Below are 18,570 nucleotides of genomic sequence, written 5' to 3'. Positions count from 1 at the left end.
TAAAGGTGAGGTTTATGCTGAGGGTAAGGGTTAAGATGAGGGTGAGGGTTAAGGTAAGGGTGAGGGTTAGGTTTAGGGTGAGGCTGAGTGTGAGGTTTAGGCTGAGGATTAGGCTTAGGCTTACAGTTAGGCTAAGGGTGAGGGTGGGGGTGAGGATTAAGGTTAGGGTGATGGTTAGGGATAGGGTTAGTGTTATCGTTAGGGTTAGGGTTAGAGTTACGGTGAGTGTGAGGGTTAGGTTTAGGGTTAGGGTGGGGTTTAGGGTTGGGTTAGGATTACGGTTAGGGTGAGGTTTATGGTTAGGGTTAGCCTTAGTGTTAGGGTGTGGGTGAGGTTTAGAGTTAGAATTAGGGTTAGGTTGAGGCTGAGGGTGAGGGTGAGGGTTAGGATTATTGTTAGCATTAGGATTAGGGTTTGGGTTAGGGTTAGTGTGAGGGTTAGGGGTAGGGTTAGGGGTAACCTTAGGTTTAGGCTGAGGGTGAGGGTGAGGGTGAGTGTTAGGGTTAGTTTAAGGGTTAGGGTTAGGGTTAGGGTGAGGTTTAGTGTTAGGGTTAGTGTTAGAGTTAGGGTTAGAGTGAGGGTGAGGTTTAGGGGTAGAGTTAGGGTTAGGGTGAGGGTTAGGTTTAGAGTTAGGGTTAGGGTGAGGATTAAGGTGGGGGTGACAGTTAGGCTGAGTGTGAGGGTTATGGCAAGGGTGAGGATTAGGGTTAGGGTAAGAGTTAGGGTTAGGGTTAGTGTGAGAGTTAGGGTTCGGGTTAAGTTTAGGGTTAGGGTTAGGGTTAGTCTAAGAGTTTTGGTGAGGGTGAGTGTTAGTGTCAGTTTGAGAGTTAGGGTTAGGATTAGGGATAGGGTGAAGGTTAGTGTTAGGGTTAGTGTTAGGGTGAGGGTTAGGATGAGGGTTAGGGTTAGGATTAGGGTTAGGGTGTGGGCTAGTTTCAGGTGAGGTTTACGGTTAGGGTTAGGGTGAGGTTTACTGTTAGGGTTAGGGTTAAGGTTAGGGTGAAGTTGAGTTTAGGGTTAGAGTTAGGGTTAGGGTGAGGCTGAGGTTGAGGGTTAGGGTTAGGGTGAGGTTTAGTGTTAGGATTAGTGTTAGAGTTAGGGTTAGAGCAAGGGTTAGGTTGTGGGTGAGGGTTAGGCTTAGCGTTAGGATTAGGTTTAGGCTGAAGGTGAGGGTGAGTTTGAGGGCTAGTGTGAGGGTGAGGGTTAGGGTTAGTGTTAGATTAAGGTTTAGGATTAGGGATAGCTTTAGGGTGAGGGTTAGGTTGAGGTTAGGGTTACAGTGAGTGTGAGGGTTAGTGTTAGGGTGAGGGTTAGGGTTAGGATTAGGGTTAGGGTGAGAGTGAGTGTTAGGATTAGGGTTAGGTTTAGGGTTAGGTTTAGGTTTAGGGTTAGGATGAGGGTTAGGGTGAGGATGATGGTAAGGGTAAAGGTGAGGTTTAGGGTGAGGGTGAGGGTTAAGATAAGGGTGAGTGTTAGGTTTAGGCTTAGGTTTACCGTAACGGGTAGGATTAGGGTCAGGGTGATTGTTAGATTGAGGATTAGGGTTAGGGTTAGTGTGAGGTTTAGAGTGAGGATGAGGGTTAGGGTTAGGGTGAGGGTGAGGGTTAGAATTAGGGTTAGGGTGAGGGCTAGGGTGAGGGTGAGGGTGAGGTTAAGGGTTAGGCTTAGGCTCAGGATTAGGCTGAGCATGAGATTGACAGTGAGTGTTAGGGTTAGGTTGATTGTTAGGTTTACAGTTAGGGTGAGGGTTAGGATGAGGTTTAGGGTTAGGGTGAGGATTAGGGTGAGGTTTAGTGTTAGGTTTAGGGTTAGACTTAGGGTTATGGTGAGGGTGAGGTTCAGGGGTACAGTTAGGGCTAGGATGAGGGTTAGGGTTAGGGTGCAGGTTAGCCTGGGGGTGACGGTAAGGGTAAAGGTGAGGGTTAGGTTGAGGGTGAGGGTTCCGGTAAGGGTGAAGGTTAGGGTTAGGGTGAGGGTTAGTGTTAACATTAGGGTGAGGGTGAGGGTTAGATTGAGGATTAGTGTTAGGGTTAGTGTGAGGTTTAGGGTGAGGATGAGGGTTAGGGTTAGGGTGAAGGCTAGGGTGAGTGTGAGGGTTAGGGTTAGGGTTAGGGTGAGGGTAAGTGTTAGGGTGAGGGTTAAGGTTAGGGTGAGGGTTATGGTTAGGGTGAGGGTTAGGTTTAGGGTTAGGTTTATTGTTAGGTTTAGGGGTAGGGTTACGGTTACTGTGAGGGTGAGGATTAGGGTTAGGGTTAGGATGAGGTTTAGGTTTAGGGTTAGGGTTAGAGTCAGGGTTAGGGTGAGGGTTTCGGCTTAGGCTTAGGCTTAGGCTTAGGCTTAGGCTTTGGCCGAGCATGAGGTTGAAGTTTCGGGTTCGGGTTCAGGTGGGGTTTAGGGTTTGGTTTAGGGTTAGGTTGAGAATTAGGTTGAGGTTTAGGGTTAGGATAAGTTTAAGGGTGAGGGTTAGGCTGAGGTTTAGGGTGAGGGTTAGGGTTAGTGATAGGGTTAGGTTTAGGATTAGGTTTAGGGTGAGGGTGAGGGTGAGGTTTAGGATTAGGGTTAGGGTTAGGTTTAGAGTTAGGATGAGTGTTAGGATTAGGGTTTGGTTTAGGATGAGGTTGAGGCTGAGGATTACGGTTAGGTTTAGGGTTAGGTTTAGGGTTACTGTTAGTGTTAGGGTTAGGTTTAGGGTGAGGGTGAGGTTTAGATGTAGGGTTAGGGGGTGGGTTAGGGTGAGGGTTAGGGGTAGTGTTAGGTTTAGGTTGAGTGTGAGGGTTAGGTTGAGGTTTAGGGTTAGGGTTAGGCTTAGGGTCAGTGTGAGGGTTAGTGTTAGTGTTAGTGTTAGTGTTAGGGTGAGGGTAAGTGTTCGGGTGAGGTTATGGGTTAGGGTGACGGTTATGGGTAGGGTGAGGGTTAGGGGTAGGGTGAGGGTTATTGTTAGGTTTAGGTTTAGGGTTACGGTTACGGTGAGGGTGAGTGTGAAGATTAGGGTTAGGGTTAGGATGAGCTTTAGGATTTGGGTTAGGGTTAGAGTTAGGGTTAGGGTGAGGGTGAGGTTTAGGTTAAGAGTTAAGTTTAGGGTGATGGTTAGGGTTAGGTAGGGTGAGAGTTAAGGGGAGGGTAAGTCTTAGTGTTAGGGTTAGGGATAGGATTAGGGTTAGGGTTAGGGTGAGGGTCCGTGTGTTTGTTAGGGTTAGTTCTGGGGTTAGGCTTAGGTTTAGGCTGAAGGTGAGAGTGATGGTTAGGGTTAGGGTTAGGGTTAGTGTTAGGGTTAAGGGGAGGGTTAGGATGACAGTTAAGGTTAGGATTAGGGTTAGGTTAAGGGCTAGGGTGAGGTTGAGGTTTAGGATTAGAGTTAGGGTGAGGTTTATGGTTAGGTAAGGGTTAAGGTGAGGGTGAGGTTTAGGGTTAGAGTTAGGGTTAGGGTGAGGCTGAGGGTGAGGGTTAGGGTTAGGGTTAGTGTTAGGTTCAGGGTTAGGGTTAGGGTGAGGGTTAGGGTGAGGGTTAGGGTTGGGTTTAGGGTTAGGTTTAGGCTGAGTGTGAGGGTGAGGGTGAGGGTTAGGGTGAGGATGAGGGTTAGGGTTAGGTGAGGGCTAGGGTTGGGTGAGGTTTAGGGCTAGGGTTTTCGTGAGGTTTAGGGTTAGGCTGATGATTATGGTTAGGGTTAGGGTTAGGGTTATTGTTAAGGCTGGGGTAAGTGTTAGGGTGAGTTTTAGAGTTAAGGTGAGTGTTATAGTTAGGGTGAGGGTTAGGGTTATGGTTAAGGTTATTGTTAGGGTTAGGGTTAGGGTTATGGTGAGGGTGAGGGTGAGGGTTACGGTTAGTGTTAGGATGCGGTTTAGGGTTAGGGTTAAGGATAGAATTAGGGTTCGGGTGACAGTTAGGTTTAGGGTTAGAGTTAGGGTTTGTGATAGGGTTAGGGTTAGGGTGAGGGTTAGGGTTAGGCTTAGGCTGAGCATGAGGGTGAGGGTTAGGGTTAGGGTGATGGTTCTGGTTAGGATTATTGTTATTGTTAGGGTTAGGGTTAGAGTTACAGTGAAGGTGAGGGTGCAGGTGAAGGTTCGGGTTAGGGTTAGGGTTTGGTTTACCGTTAGAGTTAGGGTTAGGTTTAGGTTATGGGTGAGGTTTAGGGTTAGATTTAGGGTTAGTGTGAGGGTGAGGTTTAGTGTTAGAGTTAGAGTTAGCGTGAGGCTGAGGGTGAGGGTTGCGGTTCGGGTTAGCGGTTGGGTGAGGGTGACGGTGTGGGTTAAGTTTAGTGTTAAAGTGAGGGTTAGGATGAGGGTTAGGGTTAGGATTAGGGTTAGGGTGAGGGCTAGGGTGAGGGTGAGGTTTAGGGTTAGAGTTATGGTGAGGTTTAGGGTTAGGGTTAGTGTTAGGTATAGGGTGAGTGTAAGGTTTAGGGTTAGTTTTAGGGTTAGGGTGAGGCTGAGTTTGAGGGTGAGGGTTAGTGTTAGTGTTAGATTTAGGGTTAGGGTGAGGGTTAAGTTGAGTGTGAGGTTTAAGCTTAGGGTTAGGATTAGGTTTAAGGTAAGGGTTAGGGTGAGTGTGAGCGATATGGTTAGGGTTAGGGTTAGTCTTAGGGTGAGACTGAGGGTGAGGGCTGGGGTGAGGGTTAGGTTAAGGGTGAGTGTGAGGGTTAGGGTAAGGGTGAGGGTTAGGGTTAGGGTTACTGTGAGCGTGAGGGTTAGGGTTAGGTTGAGATTTAGGGTTAGTGTTAGGGTTAGGGTGAGGGTTCAGGTTAGCGTTAGGGTGAGGGTAAGGATGAGGATTAGGGTTAGGATTAGGGTTAGGGTGAGGGCTAGGGTGAGTTTGAGGGTTAGGGTTCGTGTAAGATTAAGGTTTAGGATTAGGGTTTGGGTTAGATTGAGGATTAGGTTGAGGATTAGGGTTACAGTGAGGGTGAGGATTAGGGTTAGGGTTAGGGTTAGGGTTAGGATTAAGGTTAGCTTGAGGGTGAGTATTAGCATTAGTGTTAGTGTTAGGGTTAGGTTTAGGGTTAGGGTTATGATTAGTGTTATTGTTAGGGTTAGGGTTAGAGTTATTATGAGGGTGAGGGTGAGGGTGAGGGTTAGTATTAGGTTGAGGTTTAGGGTTAGGGATTAGGATTAGGGTAAGGGTGAGGGTGAGGTTTAGGGTTAGATTTAGGGTTAGTTGGAGGATTAGGTCGAGGGTGAGGGTTAGGTTTAATTTTAGTATTAAGGTTAGGGTGAGGGTTAGGTTGAGGTTTAGGCTTACGGTTAGGGTTAGGGTTAGGATTAGGGTTAGGGTGAGGGTGAGTGTGAGGGTTAGGGTTAGGGTTAGGCTTAGGCTTAGAGTTAGGCTCAGGGTGAGGGTGGGGGTGAGGATTAGGTTTAGGGTGATGGTTAGGGTTAGGGTTAGGGTGAGGGTTAGGATTAGGATTAGGGTTAGGGTGAGGGATAGGTTGAGGGTGAGGGTTAGGGTAAGGGTTAGGTTTAGGATTAGGATTAGGCTGAGCTTGAGGTTGAGGGTGAAGGTTAGGGTTAGTATGATGGTTAGGTTTACAGTTAGGGTGATGTTTAGGATGAGTTTTAGGGTTAAGGTGTGGGTTAGGGTGAGATTTAGTGTTTGGGTTAGGGTTAGACTTAGGGTTATAGTGAGGGTGAGGTTCAGGGGTACAGTTAGGGTTAGGATGAGGGTTAGGTTTAGGGTGCAGGTTAGTCTGGGGTTGACGGTAAGGGTTAAGGTGAGGGTTAGGATGATGGTGTGGGTTTCGGTATGGGTGAGGGTTAGGGTTAGGGTGAGGGTTAGTGTTAGCATTAGATTGAGGGTGAGGGTTAGAATGTGGATTAGTGTTAGGGTTAGTGTGAGGTTTAGGGTGATGATGAGGATTAGGGTTAGGGTGAAGGCTAGGGTGAGTGTGAGTGTTAGGGTTAGGGTTAGGGTGAGGGTAAGTGTTAGGGTGAGGGTTAGGGTTCGGGTGAGGGTTATGGTTAGGGTGAGGGTTAGGGTTAGGTTTAGGATTATTGTTAGCATTATGGTTAGGGTTACAGTTATGGTGAGGGTGAGGGTGAGGATTATGGTTAGGGCTAGGATGAGGTTTAGGTTTAGGGTTAGGGTTAGAGTTAGGGTTAGTGTGAGGGTTAGGGTTAGGCTTAGGCTTAGGCTTAGGCTTAGGCCGAGCATGAGGGTGAGGGTTCGTGTTCGTGTTCAGGTGAGGGTTAGGGTTAGGTTTAGGGGTAGGTTTGGAGATAGGTTGAGGTTTAGGTTTAGGATGAGTTTAAGGGTGAGGGCTAGGGTGAGGGTTAGGGTGAGGGTTTGGGTTAGGGATAGGGTTAGGTTTAGGATTAGGGTTAGGGTGAGGGTGAGTGTGAGGGTTAGGATTAGGGTTAGGGTTAGGCTTAGAGTTAGGATGAGGGTTAGGGTTAGGGGTTGGGTTAGGGTGATGTTGAGACTGAGGATTAGTGTTAGGTTTAGGGTTAGGTTTAGGGTTAGTGTTAGGGTTGGGGTTAGGGTGAGGGAGAGGTTTAGATATAGGGTTAGGGTGAGGGTTAGGGGGAGGGTTAGGGTTAGGGTTAGTGTTAGGTTTAGGTTGAGTGTGAGGCTTAGGTTGAGGTTTAGGGTTAGGGTTAGGGTTAGGGTCAGTGTGAGGGTTAGTGTTAGTGTTAGGGTTAGTGTTAGGGTGAGGGTAAGTGTTAGGGTGAGGTATGGGTTAGGGTGATGGTTATGTTTAGGGTGACGGTTAGGGTTAGGGTTAGGGTTATTGTTAGGTTTAAGTTTAGGGTTACGGTTACGGTGAGGGTGAGTGTGAGGGTTAGGGTTAGGGTTAGGTTGAGCTTTAGGGTTTGGGATAGGGTTAGAGTTAGGGTAAGGGTGAGGGTGAGGTTTAGGTTTAGAGTTAGGGTTAGGGTGACGGTTAGGGTTAGGGTTAGGGTGAGAGTTAGGGGGAGGGTAAGGGTTAGTCTTAGGGTTAGGGATAGGATTAGGGTTAGAGTTAGGGTGAGGGTCAATGTGTTTGTTAGGGTTAAGTCTAGGGTTAGGCTTAGATTTAGGCTGAGGGGGAGGATGATGGTTAGGTTAAGGTTAGGGTTAGGGGGAGGGTTAGGATGAGGGTTAGGTTTAGGATTAGGGTTAGGGCAAGGCCTAGGGTGAGGGTGAGGTTTAGTGTTAGAGTTAAGGTGAGATTTATTGTTAAGGTTACGTTAGGGTGAGGGTGAGGTGTAGGGCTAGAGTTAGGGTTAGTGTGAGGCTGAGGGTGAGGGTTAGGGTGAGGGTTATGGTTAGATTTAGGATTAGGGTTAGGCTGAATGTTAGGGTGAGGTTGAGGGTTAGGGTGAGGATGAGGGTTAGGTTTAGGGTGAGGGCTAGGTTTGTGTGAGGGTTAGGGATAGGGTTAGCGTGAGGTTTAGGGTTAGGGTAATGGTTAGGGTTAGTGTGAGGGTTAGTGTTAGGGTTAGGGTTATTGTTAGGTTTAGGCTAAGTGTTAGGGTGAGGGTTAGGGTTAGGGTGAGGTTTATGGTTAGGGTGAGGGTTGGGGTTATGGTTAAGTTTATTTTTAGGGTTAGCATTACGGTTACGGTGAGGGTGAGGGTGAGGGTGGGGTTTACGGTTAGGGTTAGGGTTAGGGTTAGGTTGAAGGTGAGGTTTAGGGTTAGATTTAGGGTTAGTGTTAGGGTGAGGTTTAGTGTTAGAGTTAGGGTTAGGGTGAGGCTGAGGGTATGGTTTAGCATTAGGATTAATGTTAGGATTAGGCTTAACGTGAGGGTTAGGTTGAGGGTGACGGTTAGAGTTAGCTTTAGGATTAGGATTAGGGTTAGGGTTATGGTGAGTGTGAGTGTTAGGGTTAGGGTTAGGGTTAGGGATAGGCTTAGGGTTAGGCTGAGGTTGAGGGTTAGGGTTGGGGTTAGCATGAGGTATAGGTTTAGGGTTAGGGTGAGTGTGAGGGTTAGGCTTAGTATTAGGCTGAGCATGAGGGTGTGGGTTAGGGTTAGGATGAGGGTTAGGGTTATGTTGAGAGTTAGGATGAGGGTTAGGGTTAGGATTAGGGTTAGGGTGCGAGCGAGTGTATGTGTTAGTGTTAGGTTTAGGGTTAGACTTAGGGTTAGGCTGAGCGTGAGTTTGAGGGTTAGGGTTAGGGTTAGGGTGAGCGTTAGGGTAAGAGTTAGGGGGAGGGTTAGGAAGAGGGTTATGCTTAGGTTTAGGGTTGTGTGAGTGCTAGGGTGAGGGTGAGGTTTAGGGTTAGGTTTGGGGTGAGGGTTAGGGTTAGGGTAAGGGTGAGAGTTAGGGTTCGGCTTATGTTTAGGGTTAGGTTGAGGGTTAGGGTAAGGGTTACGGTGAGGGTGAGGGTTAGGCTTAGGTTGAGGGTTAGGTTTCAGATTAGGTTTAGGGTGAGGGTGACTGTGAGGGTTAGGTTTAGTGTTAGGCTGAGGGTTAGGATGAGGGTTAGGGTTAGGATTAGGGTTAGGGTGAGGGCTAGGGTGAGGGTGAGGTTTAGGGTTAGGGTTAGGTTGAAGTTTAGGGTTAGGGTTAGTGTTAGGGTAAGGGTGAGGGAGAGGTTTAGGGTTAGAGTTAGGGTTAGGGTGAGCCTGAGTTTGAGGGTTAGGTTTAGTGTTAGTGTTAGATTTAGGGTTAGGTTGAGGGTAAGGTTGAGTGTGAGGGTTAGGCTTCGGGTTAGGATTATGTTTAGGGTAAGGCTTAGGGTGAGTGTGAGCAATATGGTCAGGGTTAGGTTTAGGGTTAGGGTTAGACTGAGGGTGAGGGTGGGGGTGAGGGTTAGGTAAAGGGTAAGTGTGAGGGTTAGGGTTAGGGTGAGGGTTAGGGTTAGGGTTAATGTGAGCGTGAGGGTTAAGGTTAGGTTGAGAGTTAGGGTTAGTGTTAAGGTTTGGGTGAGGGTTAAGTTTAGGGCTAGGGTGAGGGTAAGTATGAGGATTAGGGTTAGGATTATGGGTAGGATTAGGGCTAGGGTGAGAGTGAGGGTTAGGTTTAGTATTAGATTAAGGTTTAGGGTTAGGGTTAGGGTTAGGGTGAGGATTAGGTTGAGGGTTAGGGTTATAGTGAGGGTGAGGATTAGGGTTAGGATGAGGGTTAGGATTAGGAATAGGGTTAGTTTGAGGGTGAGTGTTAGCATTAGGGTTAGGGTTAGGTTTAGGGTTAGGATTAGTGTTATTGTTAGGGTTAGGGTTAGAGTTATTGTGAGGGTGAGGGTGAGGGTGAGGTTTAGGGTTAGGGTTAGGGTGAGGTTTATAGTTAGGGTTAGGAGTAGGGTTAGGGTGAGGGTGCGGTTTAGGGTTAGATTTAGGGTTAGTTGGAGGGTTAGGCCTAGGGTGAGGTTAGGGTTACTTTTAGGGTTAAGGTTAGGTTGAGGGTTAGGTTGAGGTTTAGGCTTTTGGTTAGGGTTAGGGATACGATTAGGGTGAGGGTGAGGTTGAGTGTGATGGATAGGATTAGGGTTAGTGCTTAGGGTTAGGCTGAGAGTGAGGTTGGGCGTGAGGATTAAGTTTAGGGTGATGATTAGGGTTAGGGTTAGGGTGAGGTTTAGGATGATGGTTAGGATTAGGATTAATGTTAGGGTGAGGGCTAGGGTGAGGGTGAGGATTAGGTAAGGGTTAGGCTTAGGCTTAGGATTAGGCTGAGCATGAGTTTGAGGGTGAGGGTTAGGGTTAGGGTGATGGTTAGGTTTACAGTTAGGGTGAGGGTTAGGATGAGGTTTAGGGTTAGGGTGAGGGTTAAGGTGAGGTTTAGGGTTTGGGTTAGGGTTAGACTTAGGCTTATGGTGAGGGTGAGGTTCAGGGGTACAGTTAGGATTAGGATGAGGGTTAGGGTTAGGGTGCAGGTTAGCCTGGGGGTGACGGTAAGGGTAAAGGTGAGGGTTAGACTGAGGGTGAAGGTTCCACTAAGGGTGAAGGTTAGTGTTAGGGTTAGGGTTAGTGTTAGCATTAGGGTGAGGTTGAGCGTTAGATTGAGGATTAGTGTTAGGGTTAGTGTGAGGTTTAGGGTGAGGATGAGGGTTAGGATTAGGGTGAAAGCTAGGGTGAGTGTGAGGGTTCCTAGTGTTAGGGTTAGGGTGAGGGTGTTAGGGTGAGGGTTATGGTTAGGGTGAGGGTTAGGGTTAGGGTTAGGTTTATTGTTAGGTTTAGGGGTAGGGTTACAGTTACTGTGAGGGTGAGCGTGAGTATTAGGGTTAGGGTTAGGATGAGGTTTAGGTTTAGGGTTAGGGTTAGAGTTAGGGTTAGGTTGAGGGTTAGGGTTAGGGTGAGGCTTAGCCTTAGGCCAAGCATGTGGGTGAGGGTGAGGGTGAGGGTTCCGGTGACGGTTAGGGTTAGGTTTAGGGTTAGGTTGAGGGTTAGTTTGAGGTTTAGGGTTAGGATAAGTTTAAGGGTGAGGGATAGCCTGAGGGTTAGGGTGAGGGTTAGGATTAGGGATAGGGTTAGGTTTAGGATTAGGGTTAGGGTGAGGGTGAGTGTGAGGTTTAGGATTAGGGTTAGCGTTAAGGTTAGGGTGAGGTTTAGGGTTAGGGTTTGGGTTAGGGTGAGGATTAGTGTTAGGGTGAGGGTTATTGTTAGGGTTAGGTAAAGTGTTAGGGTGAGATTTAGGTTTAGGGTGAGGGTTATGGTTAAGGTGAGGGTTAGGTTTATGGTTAAGGTTATTGTTAGGGTTAGGGTTAGGCTTAGGGTTATGGTGAGGGTGAGGGTGAGGGTTACGGTTATGGTTAGGTTGAGGTTAAGGTTTAGGGTTAGGGTTAGAATTAGGGTTTGGGTGACAGTGAGTTTTAGGATTAGAGTTAGAGTTTGTGATAGTGTTAGGGTTAGGGTGAGGTTTAGGGTTAGGCTTAGGCTTAGGCTTAGGCTTAGGTCGAGCATGAGGGTGAGGTTTAGGGTTAGGGTGATGGTTCTGCTTAGGATTAGTGTTGTTAAGGTTAGGTTTAGAGTTACAGTGAGGTGCAGGTGAGGGTTAGGGTTAGGGATAGGGTGGGGTTTACGGTTTGGGTTAGGGTTAGTGTTAGGTTGAGGGTGAGGTTTAGGGTTAGATTTAGGGTTAGTTGTAGGGTGAGGGTTAGTGTTAGCCTTAGGTTTAGTTTTAGGGTGAGGCTAAGGGTTATGGTGAGGGTTTGGGTTAGGGTGAGGGTTATGGTTAAGCTGAGGTTTAGGAATCGGTTTAGAGTAATTGTTAGGGTTCGGTTTAAGTTTACGGTTACAGTGAGGGTGAGGATGAGGGTTAGGGTTAGGCTTAGGTTGAGGTTTAGTGTGAGGGTGAGGTTTAGGGTTAGAGTCAGTGTGAGGTTTAGGTTGAGGGTTTGGGTTAGGGTTAGTGTTAGTGTTAGGGTTAGGGTGAGAGTTAGGGGGAGGTTTAGGGTTAGGGTTAAGTTTAAGATTAGGTTTAGGATGAGGGTGAGTGTGTGTGTTAGGGTTTGGTTTAGGGTTAGGCTTAGGGTTAGGCTGAGGGTGAGGTTGAGGGTGAGGGTTAGGGTTAGGGTTAGGGTTAGGATTAGGGTTAGGGGGAGGGTTAGGATGAGGGTTAAGGTTAGGATTAGGGTTAGGGTGAGGGCTAGGGTGAGGTTAAGGTTTAGGGTTAGGGTTAGGGTGAGAGTTAGGGTTTTGTTTAGGGTGAGCGTTAGGGTTTGGGTTAAGTTTAGGGTTAGGGTGAGCGTTACGGTAAGGGTTACAGTGAGGGTGAGGTTTAGGGTTAGGTTGAGGGTTAGGGTTAGGATAAGGGTTAGTGTCAGGGTGTGGGTGAGGGTTAGTGTTAGGGTTAGGGTGAGGGTTAGGATGAGGGTTAGGGTTAAGATTAGGCTTAGGGTGAGGGCTAGGTTGAGGGTGAGGTTTAGGGTAAGTGTAAGGCTTAGTCTTAGTGTTAGGCTGAGTGTGAGATTGAGGGTGAGGGTTAGGTGTAGGGTGATGTTTAGGTTTACAGTTAGTGTTAGTGTTAGTATGAGGTTTAGGGTTTGGAGGATGTTTAGGGTGAGGATGATGGTAAGGGTAATGGTGAGGTTTAGGCTGAGGGTGAGGGTTAAGATAAGGGTGAGTGTTAGGGTTAGGTTTAGGGTTAGATTAAGGGCTAAGGTTAGTGTTAGGGTGAGGGTTAGATTAAGGATTAGGGTTAGGGTTAGTGTGAGGTTTAGAGTGAGATTGAGGGTTAGGGTGAGGGTTAGGGTTACGGTGAGAGTTATGGTTAGGTTGAGGGTTAGGGTTAGCATTAGGGTGAGGTTTAGTGTTAGGGTTAAGGTTTAGAGTTAGGGTTAGGGTGAGGGTGAGGTTTAGGGTGGAGTTAGGGTTAGGGTGAGGGTTAGGATGAGGGTTAGTGTTAGTGTCAGGGTTAGGGTGAGAGTTAGGGGGAGGGTTAGGGTTAGGGTTAAGTTTAAGATTAGGGTTAGGATGAGGGTGAGTGTGTGTGTTAGGGTTTGGTTTAGGGCTAGGCTTAGGGTTAGGCTGAGGGTGAGTTTGATGGTAAGGGTTAATGTTAGGATTAGGGTTAGGGGGAGGGTTAGGATGAGGGTTAAGGTTAGGATTAGGGTTAGGGTGAGGGCTAGGGTGAGGTTAAGGTTTAGGGTTAAGGTTAGGGTGAGGGTTAGGGTTTTGTTTAGGGTGAGCGTTAGGGTTCGGGTTAAGTTTAGGGTTAGGGTGAGCGTTAGGGTAAGGGTTACAGTGAGGGTGAGGTTTAGGGTTAGGTTGAGGGTTAGGGTTAGGATTAGGGTTAGTGTGAGGTTGTGGGTGAGGGTTAGTGTTAGGGTTAGGGTGAGGGTTAGGATGAGGGTTAGGGTTAAGATTAGGGTTAGGGTGAGGGCTAGGGTTAGGGTGAGGGTTAGGGTAAGTGTAAGGCTTAGTCTTAGTGTTAGGCTGAGTGTGAGGTTCAGGGTGAGTGTTAGGGTTAGGGTGATGGTTAGGTTTACAGTTAGTGTTAGAGTTAGTATGAGGTTTAGGGTTAGGGGGATTTTTAGGGTGAGGATGATGGTAAGGGTAATGGTGAGGTTTAGGCTGAGGGTGAGGGTTAAGATAAGGGTGAGCGTTAGGGTTAGGTTTAGGGTTAGATTAAGGGCTAGAGTTAGGGTTAGGGTGAGGGTTAGATTGAGGATTAGGGTTAGGGTTAGTGTGAGGTTTAGAGTGAGGATGAGGGTTAGGGTGAGGTTTAGTGTTAGGGTTAGGGTTAGAGTTAGGGTTAGGGTGAGGGTGAGGTTTAGGGTGGAGTTAGGGTTAGGGTGAGGGTTAGGATGAGGGTTAGTGTTAGAGTTAGGGTTACCGTGAGGTTTAGGGTTAGGGTTAGTGTTAGGGTTAGGTTGAGAGTTAGGGGGAGGTTAGGGTTAGGGTTAGTTAGGGTTAGGTTTAGGGTTTCGGTTACGGTGAGGATGAGGGTTAGGATTAGGGTTAGGGTGAAGATAAGGTTTAGGGTTAGAATGAGGGTTAGGGTGAGACTGAGGGTGAGGGTGAGGGTTAGAGTTAGGGTTAGGATTAGGATTAGGGTGAGTGTGAGGGTTAAGTTTAGGGTTAGGGTTAGCATTAGGTTTAGGCTGAGGGTTTGGTTGAGGGTGAAGGTTAGGGTTAGGGTTATTGTTAGGGTGAGGTTTAGTGTTAGGGTTAGGGTTAGAGTTATGGTTAGGGTGAGGGTGAGGTTTAGGCATAGAGTTAGTTTTAGGGTGAGGGTTAGGGTGAGTGTTTGGGTTAGGGTGAGGGTTAGGGTAGGGCTGACGGTAAGGGTAAAAGTGAGGGTTTGACTGAGGGTGAGGGTTAAGGTAAGGTTGAAGGTTAGGGTTAGGATGTGGGTTAATGTTAGGCTTACCGTTAGAGTTAGGGTTCCGGTTAAGTTTAGGGTTAGGGTGAGGGTTAGAGTAAGGGTTACGGTGAGGGTGACGGTTAGGTTTAGGTTGAGGCTTAGGGTTAGGATTATGGTGAGGGTGAGGGTGAGGTTGAGGGTTAGTGTTAGGGTGAGGGCTAGGAAGAGGTTTAGGGTTAGGATTAGGGTTAAGGTGAGGGCTCGGGTGAGGGTGAGGTTTAGGGTTAGGATTAGCGTGAGGTTTAGGGTTAGGGTTAGGGTTAGGGTTAGGCTGAGGTTGAGGGTTAGGATTAGGGTTAGTATTAGAATTAGGGTTAGGGTGAGGGTTAGGATGAGTTTTAGGGTTAGGATTAGAGTAAGGGTGAGGGCTAGGGTGAGGGTTAGGGAGAGGGCTAGGGTTATGGATAGGGTTAGTTTTATGATTAGGGTTAGGGTGAGGGTGAGTGTGAGGGTTAGGGTTAGGCTTAGGTTTAGGCTTAGAGTTAAGGTGAGGGTTAGGGTTATGGTGAGGCTGAGGCTGAGGATTACGGTTAGGTTTAGGGTTAGGGTTAGTGTTAGAGTGAGGGTTACGATTAGGGTGAGGGTTAGGGTTAGGACTAGGATTAGGGTTAGGGTTAGGCTGAGGGTGAGAGTGAGGGTAGGGTTAGGGTGAGGATGAGGGTTAGGGTTAGGGTGAGGGCTAAGGTGAGGGTGAGGGTTAGGGATATGGTTAGCTTGAGGTTTGGGTTTAGGGTGATGGTTAGGGTTAGTGTGAGTGTTAGTGTTAGGGTTAGGGTTAGTGTTAGGGTTAGGGTAATTTTTAGGGTGAGGGTTAGGGTTAGGGTGAGTGTTAGGGTTAGGATGAGGGTTAGGGTTAGGGTGAGGGTGAGGTTTAGATATAGGGTTAGGTGGAGGGTTAGAGTGAGTGTTAGGTTTTGGGGTAGTGTTAGGGTTAGGTTGAGGGTGAGGGTTATGTTGAGGTATAGTGTTAGGGTTAGGGTTAGTGGGAGGGTTAGTGTTAGGGTTAGGGTTAGTGTTAGGGTGAGAGTAAGTGTTAGGGTGCGGGTATGGGTTAGGGTGCGAGTTATGTTTAGGGTGAGGGTTAGGGTTAGGAATAGGGTTATTGTTAGGTTTAGGTTTAGGGTTACGGTTATGGTGGGGATGAGGTTGAGGGTTAGGCTTAGGGTTAGGTTGAGGTTTAGGGTTTGGGTTAGGGTTAGAGTTAGGGTTAGGCTGAGGGTAAGGTTTAGGGTTAGAGTTAGGGTTAGGGTGAGGGATAAGGTTAGTGTTAGTTTGAGAGTTAGGGGGAGGGTTATGGTTATGGTTAGGTTTAGGGATAGGATTAGGGTTAGTGTGAAGGTGAGTGTGTGTGTTAGGGTTAGGTCTAGGGTTAGGCTTAGGGTTAGGCAGAGGGTGAAGTTGAGGGTGAGGGTTAGGGTTAGGGTGAGGGTTAGGTTTAGGATGAGGGATAGGGGAATTGTTAGGGTGAGAGTTAGGGTTAGCATTAAGGTTAGGGCAAGGGCTAGGTTGAGGGTGAGTTTTAGGTTTAGGGTTAGGGTCAGGTTTATGGTTAGGGTTAAGGTGAGAGTGAAGTTTTGTGTTAGATTTAGGGTTAGGGTGAGGCTGAGCTTGAGGGTTATTGTTAGGGTTAGTGTTAGGTTTAGGGTTAGGATTAGTGTGAGGGTTAGGTTTAGGGTTAGTGTTACCTTAAGGGTTACGGTTACGGTGAGGGTTAAGGTTAGGGTGAGGGTTATGCTTAGGATTAGGATTAGGGTTAGGGTTAGGCTGAGGGTGAGGGTGAGGGTGAGAGTGAGGGTTAGGGTGAGGATGAGGGTTAGGGTTAGGGTGAGGGCTAGGGTGAGGGTGAGGGTTAGGGATAGGGTTAGCGTGAGGTTTGGGGTTAGGGTGATGGTTAGGGTTAGTGTGAGGTTTAGTGTTAGGGTTAGGGTTAGTGTTAGGGTTAGGGTAAGTGTTAGGGTGAGGGTTAGAGTTTGGGTAATTGTTAGGGTTAGGGTTAGGGTTTAGGTTTTAGTGAGGGTGAGGTTGAAGTTTAGGGTTAGGTTTAGGATGATGTTTAGGTTTAGGGTTATGTTTAGAATTAGGGTTAGGTTGATAGTGATGTTTAGGGTTAGAGTTAGGGTTTGTGATAGGGTTAGGGTTAGGGTGGGGTTTACAGTTAGGGTTAGGATTAGGGTTAGGTTGAGGGAGAGGTTTAGGGTTAGATTTAGGGTTTGTGTTAGGTGAGGTTTAGGGTTAGGGTTAGGGTTAGTGTTAGGGTTAGGTTAAGAGTTAGCGTGAGGGTTTGGGTTAGGGTGTGGGTTATGGTTAGGGTGAGGGTTAGGATTAGGTTTAGGGTTATTGTTAGGGTTCGGGTTAAGGTTAAGGTTACTGTGAGTGTGAGGATGAGGGTTAGGTTTAGGGTGAGGTTTAGGGTGAGTGTGAGGTTTAGGGTTAGTCTTAGGTTTAGGGAGAGGGTTAGGTTGAGGGTTAGGGTTAGAGTTAGGGTTAGGGTGATAGTTAGGGGGAGGGTTAGGGTTAAGTTTAGGGTTAGGGTTAGGGTTAGGGTGAGGGTGAGGGTGAGTGTGTGTGTTATGTTTAGGTTTAGGTTTAGGCTTAGGGTTAGGCTGAGGGTGAGGTTGAGGGTGAGGCTTAGGGTTAGGGTGAGGGTTAGGTTTAGGGTTAGGGTTAGGGTGAGGGTTAAGTTTAGGATTGGGGTTAGGGTGAGGGTTAGGGTGAGGGTGATGGTAAGGGTTAGGGTTAGGGTGAGGGTTAGGGTTAGATTTAGGGTGAGAGTTAGGGTTCGGTTTAAGTTTAGGTTTAGGGTGAGGGTTAGGGTAAAGGTTATGGTGAGGGTGAGGTTTAGGGTTAGGTTGAGGGTTAGGGTTAGGATTAGGGTTAGGGTGAGGGTGAGGGTGAGGGTTAGGGTTAGGGTTAGGGTGAGGGCTAGGGTGAGGGTGAAGTTTAGAGTAAGGGTTAGGCTTAGTCTTAGGTTTAGGCTGAGTGTGAGGTTGAGGGTTACGGTGATGGTTAGGTTTACGGTTTGGGTTAGGATGAGGTTTACGTTTAAGTGGAGGTTTAGGGTGAGGATGTTTGTAAGGGTAATGGTGAGGTTTAGGCTTAGGGTGAGGGTTAAGATAAGGGTGAGACTTAGCTTTAGGTTTAGCGTTAGGGTAAGGGTTAGGGTTAGGGTTAGGGTGAGTGTTAGATTGAGGATTAGGTTTAGGGTTAGTGTGAGGTTTAGAGTGAGGATGAGGGTTAGGGTGAGGGTTAGGGTTAGGGTGAGGGTTATGGTTAGGGTGAGGGTTAGGGTTAGTGTTAGGGTGAGGTTTAGGGTTAGGGTGATGGTTTTAGGGTGGGGGTGATTATAAGGGTAAACGTGAGGGTTAGGCTGAAGGTGTGGGTTATGGTGGGGTGAGGGTTAGGGTTAGGGTGAGGTTAGGGTTAGGGGAAGGGTGTGGGTGAGGTTTAGATTGAGGATTAGTTTTAGGGTTAGTTTGAGATTTAGGGTGAGAATGAGGGTTATGGTTAGTGTGAGGGCTAGGGTGAGGGTGAGGGTTAGGTTTAGGTTTAGGGTGAGGTTTAGGGTTAGGGTGATGGTTAGGGTTAGTGTGAAGGTTAGTGTTAGGATGAGGGTAAATGTTAGGGTGAGGGTTAGGTTTAGGGTGAGGGTTATGGTTAGGTTGAGGGTTAGGGTTAGGTTTAGGATTATTGTTAGGGTTAGTTAGGTTTACGGTTACGGTTATGGTGAGGGTGAGGGTGAGGGTTAGGGTTAGGGTTAGGGTTAGTGTTAGGTTGAGGGTAAAAGTTAGGGTGAGGGTTAAGGTTAGGGTGAGGGTTATGGTTAGGTTGAGGGTTAGGTTTAGGTTTAGGATGAGGTTTAGGTTTAGGGTTAGGGTTAGAGTTAGGGTCAGGTTGAGAGTGAGGTTTATGTTTAGATTTAGGGTTAGTGTTAGGGTTAGGGTGAGAGTGAGGGTTAGGCTTAGGCTTAGTCTTAGGCTTAGGCCGAGCATGAGGGTGAGGGTTAGTGTTAGGGTTAGGTGAGGGTTAGGTTTAGCGTTAGGGTGGGTGTTAGGATGAGTTTTAGTGTTAGGATTAGGGTTAGGGTGAGGACTAGGGTGAGGGTTAGGGTGAAAGTTAGGTTTAGGGAAAGGGTTAGGTTTAGGATTAGGGCTAATGTGAGTGTGAGAGTAAGGGTTAGGGTTGGGCTTAGGCTTAGTGTTAGGGTGAGGGTTAGGGTTAGGGCTTGGTTTAGGGTCAGGGAGAGGCTAAGGATTAGTGTTAGCTTTAGGGTTAGGGTTAGGGTTAGGTTTAGGTTTAGGGTTAGGTTTAGGGTTACAGTGAGGGTTAGGGATAGGTTTAGGGTTAGGCTTAATGTTAGGCTGAGGGTAAGGGTGCGGGTGCGGATTCGGGTTAGGGTTAGGGTTAGGGTTAGGGTTAAGTTTGCGGTGAGGGTTATGGTTAGGGTTAAGATTAGGGTTATGGATAGGGTTAGCGTTATTGTTATTGTTATTGTTAGGGTTAGAGATACAGTGAGGTTGAGGGTAAGGGTGAGGTTTAGGGTTAGGTTGAGGTTTCCTGTGAGGTTTAGGGTTAGGGTTAGGGTTAGGGTGAGGGTGAGGTTTAGGGTTAGAGTTAGGATTAGCGGAAGGGTTAGAGTGAGGTTTCGGGTTAGAGTTAGTGTTAGGGTTAGGGTGAGGGTGAGGGTTAGGTAGAGGTTTAGGGATAGGGTTACGTTTAGGATTAGAGTTAGAGTGAGGGTGAGTATGAGTGTTAGGGTGAGGGTTAGACTTAGGCTTAGGGTTAGGCTGAGGGTGAGGGTGGGTGTGAGGATTAGGGTAGGGTGATGGTTCGGTTTAGGGTTAGTGTTAT

Source organism: Dipodomys merriami, unplaced genomic scaffold (assembly GCF_024711535.1).
Source record: "Dipodomys merriami isolate MVZ:Mamm:240054 unplaced genomic scaffold, mDipMer1.0.p SCAF_2, whole genome shotgun sequence".
NCBI lineage: Eukaryota > Metazoa > Chordata > Mammalia > Rodentia > Heteromyidae > Dipodomys > Dipodomys merriami.
This window is presented reverse-complemented; position numbering follows the sequence as displayed.